Source organism: Mangifera indica, chromosome 11 (assembly GCF_011075055.1).
Source record: "Mangifera indica cultivar Alphonso chromosome 11, CATAS_Mindica_2.1, whole genome shotgun sequence".
Lineage (NCBI taxonomy): Eukaryota > Viridiplantae > Streptophyta > Magnoliopsida > Sapindales > Anacardiaceae > Mangifera > Mangifera indica.
Window position 1 is genome coordinate 1,696,300 of NC_058147.1, and position 16,197 is coordinate 1,712,496.

Consider the following 16,197-nt stretch of genomic DNA (forward strand, 5'->3'; position numbering starts at 1 on the left):
GCATGCTATAAAAGCCAATTTTTTGCAGAAAGCAGTTGTGTGATGATGTGCCTGGTAATGTCCTAGATTGAGTTTTGAAGATTCTGTTATGACGCAGTCTATACGTACAAACCAATACAAGAAAGAATGAAAGTGAATACCCTGGCTTTGTAAGGGTGCACACCAAGATTTTTATGCTAATTAGCTTCTCATATTCGAAATTTGGGCTGCAGAGGTCAGCCACTAGAATCCCGTATGTTAAATATTTGCTTTATAGAAGGCCAAACGACTATTTCCCACCCAAGGTATGCACTTTTGTCAAGTTTCCCCCTATTAATTTTGAAAATATCATTTACCTACCCGTGACCAGTTAAAATTAACAGTTTCAAAGGTAAAATCATCATTTTGTCTATATTATTAAAAATAAACTTAAATTTTATTTTATTTTCCCCTTAAACCCTAAAAACTAACAATTTTTCCTAACCCAAGTTTTAAAAAACTACATTTTCCCCTTAGGGTTTTCAATTTTCTGAGTTAGCTTTCCGGCGTCGTTTCTTCCTCGCAGGCGACCTCCAGGCCACTCCTCTTCCTCTTCGGCACGGCCTCCTTCCAGCAGTTGTCCTGAAAATTGTTGTCGACGAAGACAACTTGTCTTTTTCGAGACGAAGATGAGTCATTTTCGTCTCTGACAAAGACGAATCGTCTTCGTTGACGACGAAGACTCTTCTCGACGAAGAAGACTCGACGACTATGCCTAACATAATTGCCGGAAGGAGGCCACGTCGGAGAGGAAGAGGAGTCGCTTGGAGGTCGTCGAGAAGAGGAGTCGCCTGGAGGTTGTCGGAGAGAAAGAAACAGCACTGAAAAACTAACTCTGAAAAATTGAAAACCTTAAGGGGGAAAACGCTATTTTTTAAAACTTGGGTAGGAAAAATTGTTAGTTTTTAAAATTTTAGGGGGAAAAATGAGATAAATTTTTCAGAGGTTAGAGTTCCATTAAATTTAATTGGCCACGGGTGGGTAAATGGTATTTTCAAAGTTAATGGGGGGAAACTTGACAAAAGCGCATACTTTGGGTGGGAAATAGTCGTTTGGCCTTTATAGAATGCCTGTGACTTTTGTTTTTTTTTTTATTTTTGCTCCAAATATTTAAATAAACTTGTTTAGTCAATTGTATTCCTATTCTAAAGGAATTTGCTAGATGTGCCACGATTTTTAGGATTATGATCAGACTGACTTGTTTTATTTTCGTAACTTTACCAACTTTTAGTTTGTAAATCAGCTATATATATGACCTGACAGTTGAATAAAAAATATATCTCGACTGAAACATATCAATATTTTTTGGTGTTTTCTCTGTTGCATTAGCTCTATTCATCTTCATTCATTTTTTTGTTCTTCTTCTAAAACCAACACTATAATACAAAAGTGTGTCTGATAAGAATGGAACAAGTTATTCATCACATGAATTTGATGGGCTCCCAATTATCAAGACTTATCAAAGAAAGGTAAAAAGGGAAATTTTATACTACCAGCTGTGATAACAACAATTAAAGATAATCATTAGTAAGATAAGTCCATGAAGCACGATGAAACACTTATAGAAGCTCATGATGTAGATAACTCAAAAGAGTGAGATAATGATAACTCAATGAAGGGAGACGAGACTCATCCAACAACTTATTCAACTATAAAAAGGAAACATAGCAAGGCAAAAGCATCATCAAGCATCACAAATACTTAGATAGGGAATTTGGGGCCTTTGGCCTAGGGACATTGGGTACTGTTCACCATAGTTCAAGTGTATTTATTCTAGTTTTATTAATAATAGGAAGAAAAAAACATCTTTAATTGTCTTTGAGAGGAGTTAATGCCTCTTGTTGTCAATATTACTTTCTTTCAATATTTATAAAATCTCTATATATTAATAAAACCAAAATAGGTTTCCATCAAATGATACTAAAGCGATGAGATCTTTGGCAAGGGAGAAGGCAAGCAATGCTTGGTGAGATCTTTGGCAATGGTGAATGCAAGCAATATTGGGAAGACAAACTCTTATAAAAAAAACTATAGAAGTCACTGGTACCTAAACCACCTTGAGGGTAAGGTGGTTCTCAACAAGATGGATAATGACAGGATTTGGAAATAACTAATATAATAATAAATGTAATAATAGGATTATGAGAAGATTATATCATAATGAAATTGAAATAAAAATAAAGATTATGATAATATTATGATTTTGAGATAATTAAGAAATTTAATAAATTTAAATTATGATATGAGAGTATAAAAGGGGAATAGTTTGAGGAACAAGGGGAGGGAAAAAAATATGGTCTTTTGGGCAGCTTTACCTCTAACCACTTTCTTTCAATATTGATAAAATCACTATTTTCTTTAATCAAAGTGATGCAGAGATTCAATTTATTGTCTCAAAACTTATTCAAAGTTTTGTGAAAATGATCCCTGAAGAAGATTATAAACGCATATAAGGATCTGGAATAATCACAAAGTGCATTGAACTTTTCTGAAAAGATATACAGCTCTTTAAAGATGGTTCTCTGGGGGAACTAATTCTCTTCCTTTGCTTTCTGTCCCTTGGTAGTGGAAAACAGAATTAGCATCTTCTACAAAGTTCTGAAAACCATATTACAGTAAACTCCACTGAAAATCACACAGCCTTTTTGTATTGATAAATGCATGTCTAGTATTCCTCATTAGTTCATTGTAACATTTGCAAATTCCTCAAGCTTGTTTTCTTCCCCTTTACTTTTCTTAGTCTTCTTTCAATATAAGAAAACAAATGGTAAATACACTATTTTTTGTTACTTATATTTATTGTTTTGATAAAGCTTTACTAATATATGATAAATCACTTGGATGATTTTGGTACAGAGTTGGAGGAAGGTGAGAAGAAACCAATAGCAGTTGGACCATGGGGAAGTCAAAGCGGCGTTCATTGGGATGATGGAGTTTATACAACAGTGAGGCAGCTGGTGATAACACATGGAGCTGGCATTGATTCCATCCAGATTGAATATGATAAGAAAGGAAGCCCAGTTTGGTCAGGTAAACATGGAGGAAATGGGGGCAGTAAGTTAGACAAGGTTAGTCACGCCTACCCTTAGCTTAATTTGGAAAAGGTTTTTTCCCCAAAAGTCAATATATGAAACATGAACTAGAATTAAATTGATAAACACTAAATTCCTAAACTACAATATCAACCATATATGTACAGGTTATGCTTGAGTACCCTGATGAGTTCCTAACTTCAGTCCATGGACACTATGGTAGCATAAACGATTGGGGAGTGGTGTGTGTCAGATCACTAACTTTCCAGAGTAACAGAAAAACATATGGACCGTTTGGAATTGAGCAAGGAACATATTTTTCCTTCCCAATGACTGGAGGCAAGATTGTCGGGTTCCACGGCAGGAGTGGCTGGTATTTAGATGCTATTGGAATATATCTAAAGCCTCTTCAGAATAAAAATTCCTCCAAAACTCTTGTTAAGTCACAAAGTTTTCTTACTAATGGATCTGATAAAGTTGGCTACTCACTTGTACAAGGGAGTGTGGGTGAAAGCTACGACATAGTTCTGGCTGTAAAGCAAAAGGATTCTTTTGGTGCCAATCACCTATCAACCATCCCCTCAAGGCAGAGTTCTAGTACTTCTACAGACTCCTCCAGCGATGATGATAACAAAACCAAAAATAATAAGGTAAAATTTGTATTTTCATAATGCTTTATTGGAAAAGATGGACAATATATTTCATGATCGTGTCTTATTGCAAAAAATTGTCAGTTATGGGGGATAATTTTGTTTCAGATGCGTGGAAATGACAACCTGCGTAGTGTGGACAAACTTCCCATAAAAGTGAATGGTGTATCATCATATGGACCCTGGGGTGGCAGTGGTGGAACGATGTTTGATGATGGAACTTTTACAGGTGTTAGACAAATTAATTTATCGCGCAATGTTGGGATTGTTTATATAAGAGTTTGCTATGATCGTGATGGGCAAGCTGTGTGGGGAAGCAAACATGGCGGCACTGGTGGATTTAGAAATGACAGGGTGACTTCAGCTCTATCAACTCTTAACATAGTTTACATTTTTTGATTTGAATATTGGTATGATGAGAAGTTCACTTACATTATCCTTACATATATTTTGGTGCACAATGGCAGGTGATCTTTGATTATCCATATGAAATATTAACACATATAACAGGCACCTATGGGCCTTTGATGTACATGGGACCAAATATCATCAAGTCACTTACCTTCCACACTACCAAAGGGAAGCATGGGCCATTTGGTGAAGAACAAGGACCCTCCTTCATCCACAAAATGAACGAAGGCAAAATTGTTGGATTCCATGGAAAAGAGGGTTTATTCTTGGATGCTATTGGTGTGCATATGAGGGAAGGAAAAGTAACACCGCAGTTGCATCCTGTTTCTAGTGCAATTAACCAAAGTGAAGGACCTAGCCGAGATTGATAATCCTCAATGGTCTAACAAACTTCTAGTTGCAAAGCGAGGAGCAACCGAAGAAGTAAACGATGAATGATCATGTGAAATTTCGATTCTTAACATGAGCTATAAGATAAACTGAATTGTGTATATTGATTCTCAGGTTGCATGTGGGTTGATAAAAGAACCAGCTCCATTTGGACCAGGTCCTTGGGGTGGAGATGGAGGGAGACCATGGGATGATGGGGTATTTTCTGGAATTAAGCAAATATTTGTGACAAGAGCAGACGCTATTCACTCCATACAAATTGAGTATGATCGTAATGGACAATCCGTTTGGTCCATAAAACATGGAGGAAACGCAGGCTCTTTCACACACCGGGTACTAAATTTACCACATTACTCATCCATTATACATATATAGAACATATTTCCTTAATTTCTTGAATGAGGCTTGATCAATTATGATAAATATATTTCAGATAAAACTGGAGTACCCTCATGAAGTGCTGAATTGCCTGTCCGGGTACTATGGTCCAGTGAGTTCAGACGGTAAATCAAAAGTACTAAAGTCATTAACATTTTATACAAGCAGAGGGAAGTATGGTCCATTTGGTGAGGAAGTTGGAACATATTTCACTTCAACAACAACAGAGGGAAAGGTGGTTGGTTTCCATGGAAGGAGCAGCAACTACTTGGATGCCATTGGAGTCCATATGCAGCATTGGCTTGGAAATAACCAAAGAACCACCCGTTCTTTTTTCAAGTTTTTGAATTAAACCTGTATAAGTTTACTCACTATAATAAAACGTGTTCAATCCCATGCCCATTATGGGCCATCTGACTGTCAATCACTTGCATAATTAATATGAAATAAGTCAGTTTTAAATAATAATGGTGTCTGATTATGGCACAAATAAAACAATGTGCTCCCAAGGAATTCGGCCCACTGAAAGCATATAATGACCCAAATCAAGAGAAAAATGCGCGATGGGTAGATACTGGATATCTATGCACTTTCAAACATATATTTAATAAATCTATCATTAAATTTTGGAATCTATATAGATTTGTATTCAAAATTATAAATTAATGATGAATGAGAAATGAGTAAAATTATGTATGAATGCTTAGGGTTAGTTCAAGTTTGAGACCACCTTGTTTGAATTGACAATGTATTCACTGTAGAATAAGAAGAAAAATCGCTAGTGAAGAAGTAGAAAAAGCAAAGTTGCAACCATAAATAGTTCTTCTCAATGAGGAAAAAAAATTACAATCAAACAATATTATGTGTATCTAATTTTGAATATACTTTACTCTTAATTTAAAAAGATTTAATTATATAATACTGAAAATTGGATAAAAATAAACAAAATAACAACGTGTTTTTGGTATATAAGAAAAACCGGAAGACTTATTCCCACTTAAAGAATACTCTTTTCTCAAGTTTTCTCTCATTAATTTTAAAAAACTCAAATATCAATCATTTATTAAATTTTACGGTTAGAGTTAAAAGGTAATAAAAATATTATTTAATTAAATATATTAATTAAATAATAATAAGTGAGTACTCAAATTTTTTGAAGTTTATGAAAGAAACTAAGGAAAAAAGTATACATTAGATGAAAATAAGTCCTTTGCCTACAAAAAAAAGGGGAAAAAAAAAAGGAACTATGAGTGGTGGCAATTAGTCGTATCAACACCGCAAGTTGCCCCAGAACCTTGCATTCTAAGGTAGTGACGTGATTTGGCTGCTTAAATGTTGGTGAAAGCTCTGTAGACATAATTAGAGAAAAGATGTTTTAGCTGTTAAATTGTCAGATTCCATGGAGTTTCTGTGTGTAATCGGAATCAAGCTTAGCCATGGAATTCATGCATGGGACCCAAGTTTCAATTCGAAGATATTAATACTACCCTATTATTATCACCTTAATAATGCATCAAGATTTTGCTTTGGATTTTATTCCGGTTTGGCCTACCATCTCCATTAAGATAGAAAAGAACACTCTCATAAATATGACCCATCTCATCTTTTATTTTAGTGCTTAATTGAACTTGGAAGAAAATCAAAGTTGTTAATGTAAGATTTTATTTACATCAACTAAATAGGAATGATTCAATCTTAATGCTACCTGATATATGTATAAAGTATAAAAAATTGAAATTAAAATTCTTTAGGGTTATAGGAATATTTGGAATTTTACTATACAAATTAAATCCCTGAAACTTTTGAAATTACCTTTATTAGAGGGGTTAATCTTCCACTTTAAAAATTTTTTTAAATGAAATCTTTTAACGAAAAAAACTATACTTTATTTGTTTTAGAGTAAGATCTAGTTAATATATAATAAGTTAATGAACTTTATCAAAACTCTAATAAGCCTAAAGGGTCATACTAATATTATTTATACAGAGTATAATCTTTAAATGTATTGAACTAATATTTATCGAACATTATCATTAAACTTTTTAATTACCCAGTTTTGTTAAACTGAAACAGTAATTAATGGTGAAAATTTCTAACAGTTAAACCATGGGCGGTAAGACCTAGAAAATGAACGTGAATGGCAGCTGTAAAGGAAGGCTGCCCATTAAGCTGATCTTGTGTTCTTGGAAGTTCTTGGCTGGCACTAATTGATGATCATAAATATGCATGAACCAGCCATGATCTTATTAGTAATTTCTCTACATCGATCTTTTCCCATTTGCCATAGATACGACATTTTTTCCTCTTACAGTTGTAATCTGCCGGTGCAATATGGAATCTTCAAACTGATGTGGCTCCTGAGGTGGGAAGAAAATCTAGGGTAAATCTTGTCAAAATTTGTCCTTTTCAATGTATTTCTCATCTATCATGTCAAGATGCAGGGTTGTTTCTAAAAATAGGCAAATGTGATGCGGTTCAAACACATATGAAAGATCAAAAGTGTGCCCTTCGAATCCAACTGCATTGATGAGGCTGGTGAAAAGGTTTCTGTGTGTGGCTACAGTTGTAAATCTTAATAGAATTTTGACAAAGTTAGGCTGGCTTTTGTCATCATCAAGGCCATCTCCCAAATATTGTCACAATTGTTCTCCTAGTGGTGGACTTGTAGGGCAGTAGTGTTTAGAAAAGTACTCATTTAATTATGCGTTTTCTTTCTAATCAGTTGTAACCTTTACCAGACAACATATGGGATAAATCAGTTCTTGGTTTAGTATGATGTTCAGTTATTACTTTGTTTTGTTTTCTTCCAAACCCCTTTAATGGGGAAAGCCCAATCTTTTCCTTCACTACTCAAGATGAGCTGGCCCCAAACCCTACTTGACAGCAATTTCCAACCCTAGAACTGGACTGGACAAGAAGAGAAAAACTTTTGTTCATATTTGCTTTTGCATGTCAAATTATTGCTGGAAACAATTATAACTTGTACAACCTTGACCCGGATTCTCTTATAGATTATCCAAATTCAAGAAATGAAAATTTTCAAAGATATTTATAACAGTAATAAAGAAATTAGATTGATATCTAACTTTTTGAATAAAGTAAATTTAATAATAATTAAAATTTTATTTGTTTGTTAGTCTAGTTAAACAAAGTAAGAACGATTTATGAAGTAGAGTAATCTAATGTAATTCATATATGTCTTCTTGTGAAAGTGTTTAGGTATCTATCCACCAAATTTTGTATATATAAATTATATTGAAATATACGTAAAGAATGAAAGATCAAAATTCTTCTTCATCATGTAATCATCTCTATTTATAGTAAAATTTTCTTTATTGTTTGCCCATGATTTTTCTTGTATTGGGTTTCCACGTAAATACTCTTTTTTTTATGTTACATTATTTGTGCATTTTGCCAATTGGTTTTTTTTTTTTTTGAGTTTCACAACATAATTACTATTTGAAATTCAAGGTAGGAAAAACCTTCAATATATTACCAGTATTGAACAATATATTAATTGTTTAATCAAAACATGCACACTAGCTAGCTCCTATATACACTTGTTCTTCTTGTATTTAACGGCACGCACAAAGTTGGAAGAAATAGTTTTGAAGATAAAACAAGCAAAGTTGGGACCATGGATGTGCCAGCATGATGCTAATGTAAAGAAAGAAGAAGGAAAAACAAACTTATAATAATGCTGGATGGGTACTGGAAGACAATTGAGGTTGAGCTGTAAATAAAAATATATAAGGAAAGCAACCTTTCTTCCTTCCCACATTGCATGCACTACATATCTTTTTCATAAAGCCTAGTGGGTTTCTTTCTAGTAGTCAAGCTCATGATATAGCCTGTCTTATAATCTGGTAGAAAGAAGAAGAATCTAACACAGTGAATTATATATAAATCTATCTGTCAGACAGAAAAGAGACTGATTCTCCTTACACTTAAACTTCTTAATTACCAGCTTTATTGAGATCTAATGGTCTCTCTCTCTCTCTCTCTCCCCCTCTATATATATATATATATATATATATATAGATATATATTCCCTCTTGAATGCATTGCACTTAGAGAAAACTTTGCTTGTTAAAGTTGGGTTGTAAAACAAAAGAAAGACAAGATGATGGTATTTATATATATGTATGATAAAGAAAATTTTGAGTGAGAAAAAAGAAGGGACCGACCAGAAGCAAAGTTCCCGAAGGTTATTGAATGGCCAAAAACACTGAAAGAGAGAGCCAAATCTATGCATCAATCAACTCATATCTGCAACTACACAAGAAAATTATTCATTATTTTTGCTTTTGGATGCACGGACTGGTCCCTTTTTCTATTTTGAATAAATTTTTTAAAAAGAAACCAATTAATGAATATATGGCTAGCTATCTATCTATCTATCTAGCTAGCTATTTGTATCCTTCATATTGTGATGAATCGACCTATCATAATTAAGTTTCATGAATTTATTTAAATATGGAAAAAGAACTAGTGACTATACAAATCTCGGTGCTCCCTTTTGATTTGGTTTTATTCACATTTTTCTGTCACTTCAAAGTCTAATGATTCATCGAATATATGAGAATGATGTAGTGAAATCAATTCTAACGAATTGAAGCTATCAAGCAGCCAGCGGGAGCCACCAAAAAATGATGAAAGATAAGATTTCTATATGTGGATGTTATAAAGGGTAAGAAAATATCCATAATAACTAAGAATAACATCATAAATATTACAATGCCCCTTCCAAAATCTTTGATAATCTCTCATAAACATTTAATGTATATACTACTCACGATAAAAAGACTCCTAGTTTCTAAACAAACCGAAAGCATAAGAGAGTGATTCATGTATATGAACGGTGTCTTTGTAAAGAAAAAAATATATATATAAATAAATTTTATTAACTTATTTATATAAATTAAAATGGTAGTAGTTTATGATTGGATGATATGATTGTTTATTTTTTCATTTATTTCAAAATTATTGTATAAATAAATTTGTACAATCTAATTATATATATAATATTTTTGTTGATAACCAAAGACCTCATCCGTATTATTAGATGATTAAACTTAAAATACAATAATCAGACCTATAATTATTATACTAGATAAATCAAAGTTTTACAAACATAATAAAGATTCAAACCTAATTATATATATATATATATAATATTATTCTTTTATAAAATTCACTTTTCCACTATCGAGCACACAATTGGTAAATACCTGTCACCCAATTTTACTCTCATGGGTTCCTAAAAACCAATCTAAAGAGTAAGAAAAAATAAAATAAAATTATGGGTGCCAAATTTGGAATCGATCCTATGGCAAAATATTATCATTGACATGTATTCTCATTATAAGTCCAAGTAATAATGCTAAAAAAAATTGACTCTGATTAGGCATGAGATTAATCGAATGCCCATATATTTATTATATTGTACAAATTGAAACAAACCATCCTCGTGCTCTCGTCTCTGGAAATGGGTGTCATTGCCATTCACAGTTGACTCTCATTTACACAAACTACAAAGACACCAGCTAGCTAGCTGCTGCCTCCCCACCAAATTCTTTAAATGCCTTCTGTCAATCATACATTGATCAACTATTTTTTTTAATCGGATTATGATTCCTCCAAATCATACGTCTCCCAATTGTTTATATGACATATATAGAATATATTGCAAAATATTCTCAAACTCACCTCTACTTTGGACTCTTTGAGACGAATAAAAAAAAATACGGATTTGGATTTTCCAAGTCTCGTGTTACTTAAGATTTAACGCCTGTATTATCCTATTCTCTGCTAGCTATCAAATAAATTAAGCATTATAGAATCAAAATATGTTAACATTCTTTTTTGTTATATATATTTTATATATATATATATATTTATATATATATATATATATATATATATATATATATATATATATAAAATCTTATTTGAATTAAATCATTATATTAAATCGAAATCAATCATATTGAGTAAGACAAATTTTGAGTCTAGTGATTAGCTTTATAATCACTGAATCAGTTAAGTCAAGAGTTTAATTTAAATATATTATCAAAAAGAGTTAAACTCATATTCTTTTATACATAAAATCTCTACTTTTATCACTTAAATTTCATATCACTAATGCCTTGCTTGCTTCAACAAATTTTCAAAGGAAAAAGATAGGCTGTGGTTTGAATATGTAAGAGCCTCAAGTCAAGAAGTCAATAGGTTTGGCATTGGCAACAACAAGCAACCAATTATAGAGATTTAATTTTGTTTTTTTTATGTTGTATGTTTCAAAAATGCATTAAATATTGTGGATACTTGAATACAATAAATAAAACCTTCTTAATGGCTCAACTATGCTAGATGACTTGTGTTGTAGGTTACTTTTTTTTTATTATAATTATTTTAAGTTTTCTCTATGGGGTAAGTTTTTAGTATTTTTATATTTACTGAAAATGATGTTTGCTTTCTCTGAAGGAAAGTTTTAACATTACTAATTTATCTATACAGTTGAGCTAAAGCAATTTTAACTACTTTAACAAGAACTCAGTTTATGATCCACATTAGGGTTAAAACTTATTGTATTGGTAATTCTTTTTTTACTATTTTTCTTTTCTATTAATTCTTTTTATTTAGTGATGATTCTTTTCCAACCCAAATGAATTGAGCTCGAGCTCTAATTTACAATTTTAGATTGAAGTTGAGTTTGAAACCATTTGAATTTAATTTAGCTTAACTTTAACCCTAATTACGGAGCTAATTTATTAGGTAGAAAAGTCTTATTGATTGTGTAATAAGTAATGGATATTGTTGATTCAACACATGTAATATAAAATAGATGCTAAAAGTCTACAAATTTCATTTAACTGATTAAATATACGATGAACAATATATTTACATGTCTTTGATCATGTTCTTTTTTAATTATGAATTCGGCAAGCAACAGTTTCGAAGTATAAAATGGCAATAATATACAATATGATCTTTGGCCGAGGAGATGCAGAGCAACATAGAAATTCGTAGAAATGGGAACAAAGTCCTCTTTTTAAGGAAAAGAAAAGAAACAAAAGGAAAGTTGAATTGATACTGTAGTCCAATTCATGATAAAAAGGACTTGACGCTACAGTTTTTGTCCTTTAAAAACACTGAATCTTTATGAAGATCTTAGACCTTTCATCAGCTTCTGTTCAAATCTATGCATATATCTCTCCATCTCTAGATATCAGAGACAAAAAAAACACACCATGAAAAGGAAAAGAAAAGCCCTGTTCACGGGTATTCTGTATTCCCTAGGCAATGCAGCACTTTTCATAGAAAGTACTGTTGCTGAACAAAAATGTGGTTGGATTTTTTTTCGCTGTTGTGAATAGACTCGAAAATCTTACCTATGGATTCTCTGGGAATTGAGATGGCCGACTTGGTCTTGAAAACTGGTATTATTATTTTCATTAAATTGAAGATGTTGAAGGCGAAGAGAGAGGAGAATTGTCAGGACTTGCGTTACTGCAATTGATCAAGTCTTCAGCAACATTGTATGTAATGATGTTTAGAATTGTTGGGTAGATAGATACATGTATGACAAGGAATTTAATATATAGTAGAAAAAGATTATTGAATTCTCTTTTGTCATCTTATAAACTAACAACAAATATTATATCTAGAAACCTGAAAACCATTTTCCTCAATTAAAACATTGATTGACTAAGGATGAACTTCAACAACCCATTAAAGAATATTGACGAGGCAATCTGCCGAGAAATTCAACTGTTCACACCTTGAATGAAGAAAATATATATATATATATTTATTTATTCTGAAGACTTGACTTGATAATGTTGTTGAAGTTAAAGGTCAGTTCACATTGGAGACTTTGGTTTGGATTTAACCTAATTGGACCCCAGATGTTTCCCATTACAGTGAGGTCTTCATTCGTGTTTAAAGCTGTTTTAAAAGGATTCATCGTGATAATGGTTCAACGAAGCCAACCTTAAAACTGGTTACAAGGTTGAAACCAGTGGGTTGGGACTTGAGAATGCGATAATTGCAGTAATTACAATCATATTGCATTGCAATTTACAGACCAGGTGGGCTTCAAATTCATCAATGGAATGCTTTATTAATTCCCACAATCTATAAAATATTGGTCCTTGTTAGCAACTTGGTCACTATTTAATTTGATGAAAGCGAAGAAAAACTAAAAGTTTTCCCATAATAAAGCAGTGTCGTGCAAGACTGCTGAAAGCAAGTCAACCAGGATTATTGTCCTCCAAGTCTAGCTGCTTCTGATATTTAACAGTAACGTAATGTAGATAGTTCAAATAAAGTCAGCTTCACATATTGAAACTTAACATATAAGTAAGAAATTCTTAACAAAATTGTTAATTACAGGATTAACATCAACGACAAGTAAGAAATTTTTAACAAAATTGTTAGTTACGAAATTAACATCAACGACAAATGTATAGAGAAGTTGTTGGATTAAGAGTCAAAATAAAAAGATGATAAGATTTTTGATATGGATCGATCACAATTATATTATTAACTATGTCGAGAGAAAGTAACATATTTATAATAAGAAGCTAGAAGCTATGGAGGCTTGTTTAATACTCTAAGCCTTTGCTAGAGCTTAAATTTATACGAAGTAATAACAAGGTTACAAGTATAACTATAATATACTTTTAACAAGTTATCGTTATTAGATAGAAATACACTCTCAATACGGTAAGAGAATTATTATTTTTTAATCAAAATCGATGAAGTCATAATTCATGAATTGATTTTGTAATAATAAAAATATTATTGTTTAACGTAAAAGAGTTTATTAAACTTCTCTTATTATTTCTAAATAGAATAATTCTTCTTCGTATTTTAAATCAAACTATAAATTAATAACGAATCTATTAATTTTTCACAAAATATTTATTTAAATATTAAATTTGTAAATTTAACAAAAAGAATTTAGACCCAACAAAAGATACCAATCTTTCATAATATATATATATATATATATATATATATATAAAGGAAACAAGCCCACTTGTGTAGCTATAGATACCTTGTAATGCATGCATGCCATGGCAGCCAAATGTAATCCAAGTCCGAGGCATAGATTTTGCAAAGAGTTTAAATTAAAATTAAAACATGATTAATAATAAATTAAAATTCGGAATAGAGAATCTTTGTTGGTTGCGTTTACATACATTATAACATCGTCCGGTGTCTGTACCCACGTGAAGATTTGGAAGCTCACGTCCCCACATGGATCCTCCGTATCCAAAACGGGACCCTTACACTTCTTTTCTGTTCACTCCTCATTCTTCACACGTGTTTCCTCACTCTAAGCACGTGAACAGATACCCACGTGTCCTCCTCATCCCTTCAGTACTCTTTTGTCCTATAAATTGAGAACTTGTTGCTCATATCCTAGACATTAAAAAAAAAATAAAAATTAAAGACGAAGACGTAGTCAGACTCAGACTCTCTCTTCTCTCTTGCATACAAATCTAGCGCTTTTCAATCTTTCTTCAAGTTCTTCTTTTGTTGTGGCAGAGAAAAGAAAAAAAAAAAATCACTCTGAAAAACAAGAGGATAAAGAAGAAACATGGAATCTCTGCATGTTACGTAGAAAATCTTTAAAGTGCAATCCAGGCTTACGTTAGTCCCACGACTCCCACAAGATTTTGGTTTTTTGTTTCCTTTTATCCTTCCAAACAAAATATATATACATATACAGAGATACCTATTCGATATAATTCATATACTTCCACAAAGGGGGCCGGGTCAGTAATGATGGCCGCTAGGCTTCTTTTAACGTTTGTTATTTTATATTAATTGTTACCGTGGGATTGACTGTTGATCCAATGGAGCTTCTCCGCCTGGGAGTCGAAGGGCGGCTGAGCCTGGACCCGTCCGATGTGAAAACGGCTTCACTTGATTTCGGTATGTTAAGCCGGGCGGAGCCATTAGCAGTTTTGCACCCGGCTTCCGCAGAGGACATAGCTGGGCTAGTTAAAGCTGCCTATGAGTCGACCCATGGCTTCACAGTCTCTGCCAGGGGTCATGGCATTCCATAAACGGCCAGGCGCAAACAACTCAGGGGGTTGTGATTCAGATGAGCGGCTCGAGAGAAAAGCGGCTGGTCTCCGGAAAGCCGGCTTTGCCTCTGGTTTACGAGAAGGAAAAGTATGTTGACGTTTGGGGAGGAGAACTTTGGATAGATGTGCTAAGGAGTACGCTAGAATATGGACTGTCACCAAAGTCATGGACTGATTACTTGTACCTTTCTGTGGGTGGTACTTTGTCTAATGCGGGGATTAGTGGCCAGGCTTTCAATCATGGCCCCAGATCAGCAATGTCCATGAGCTTGACGTCGTTACAGGTGCATATATGGTCTTTTTTTAATCTTTCTTCAAAGTTCATTTTTCAAATGTACGTTTTGTTTTGGGTTGAACTTTCTTCTTTGTTAAAGTATCTTTTTAGCAATGGGTCGGTTGACAAGACTATTTTGCCTTCGGCATCTTTCAATTACAGGCAAGGGAGAGCTGTTGACATGTTCAGAAGAGCAAAACGCAGAGCTATTTCATGCTGTTCTTGGGGGTCTAGGGCAATTTGGAATCATCACTCGAGCTAGAATCAGTCTTGAGCCAGCTCCTCAAAGGGTATCTTTCTTTCTTTATCATTGCTAAGTAATTTACTACTAGTTCAGACTGGGCTAAAAAAATGATGATAACCTTAAAAAAAGATTTAAAAAAAAAAACCTTAATTGGGTCCATTAATTTCATCTTTTTAACCCATTCAATCGGCTATACTAACGCTGGCAATTTTATTGACGTCTCCTTTAAGTCTCTAACTTGGTGTCGTTTTCCCTTTTCGCTTTGGTGCTCTGTTTGTTTTTATTTCTGTAGGTGAGGTGGATCAGAGTATTGTATTCCAATTTTTCGTCTTTTACAGAAGACCAAGAGTATCTCATCTCTCTGCATGAACAACCCGCCAGCAAAAAATTCGATTATGTTGAAGGTTTCGTCATTGTAGATGAAGGGCTTATCAATAATTGGAGATCATCTTTCTTCTCCCTCGAAATCCAGTCAAAATCACCTCTCTTAATGCTGATGGGGGCATCTATATTGCTTGGAAGTCACAAAAACTACCATGAATCTACTGCTGACACAGTCGATCAGGTATGAAGCATGCAGGCTTTTTACAAAACTCCATTGAAAGTCGTTATAAATGGCTGTTAAAAGTCATTTTCCATGGAAGTGGCTTCCAAATGCATGCCAACTTTTTCTTTGCACAAGTTAGAACTTTCCATC

At 33.1% G+C, this 16,197-nt stretch overlaps 2 pseudogenes; both read left to right on the forward strand.

Moving 5' to 3' along the window:
• The first annotated feature begins 2,843 nt into the window (after positions 1–2,843).
• Positions 2,844–5,303, forward strand: LOC123229612 (annotated as a pseudogene).
• Positions 5,304–14,328: 9,025 nt separating this feature from the next.
• On the forward strand, positions 14,329–16,173 carry LOC123228890 (annotated as a pseudogene).
• Positions 16,174–16,197: the final 24 nt, after the last annotated feature.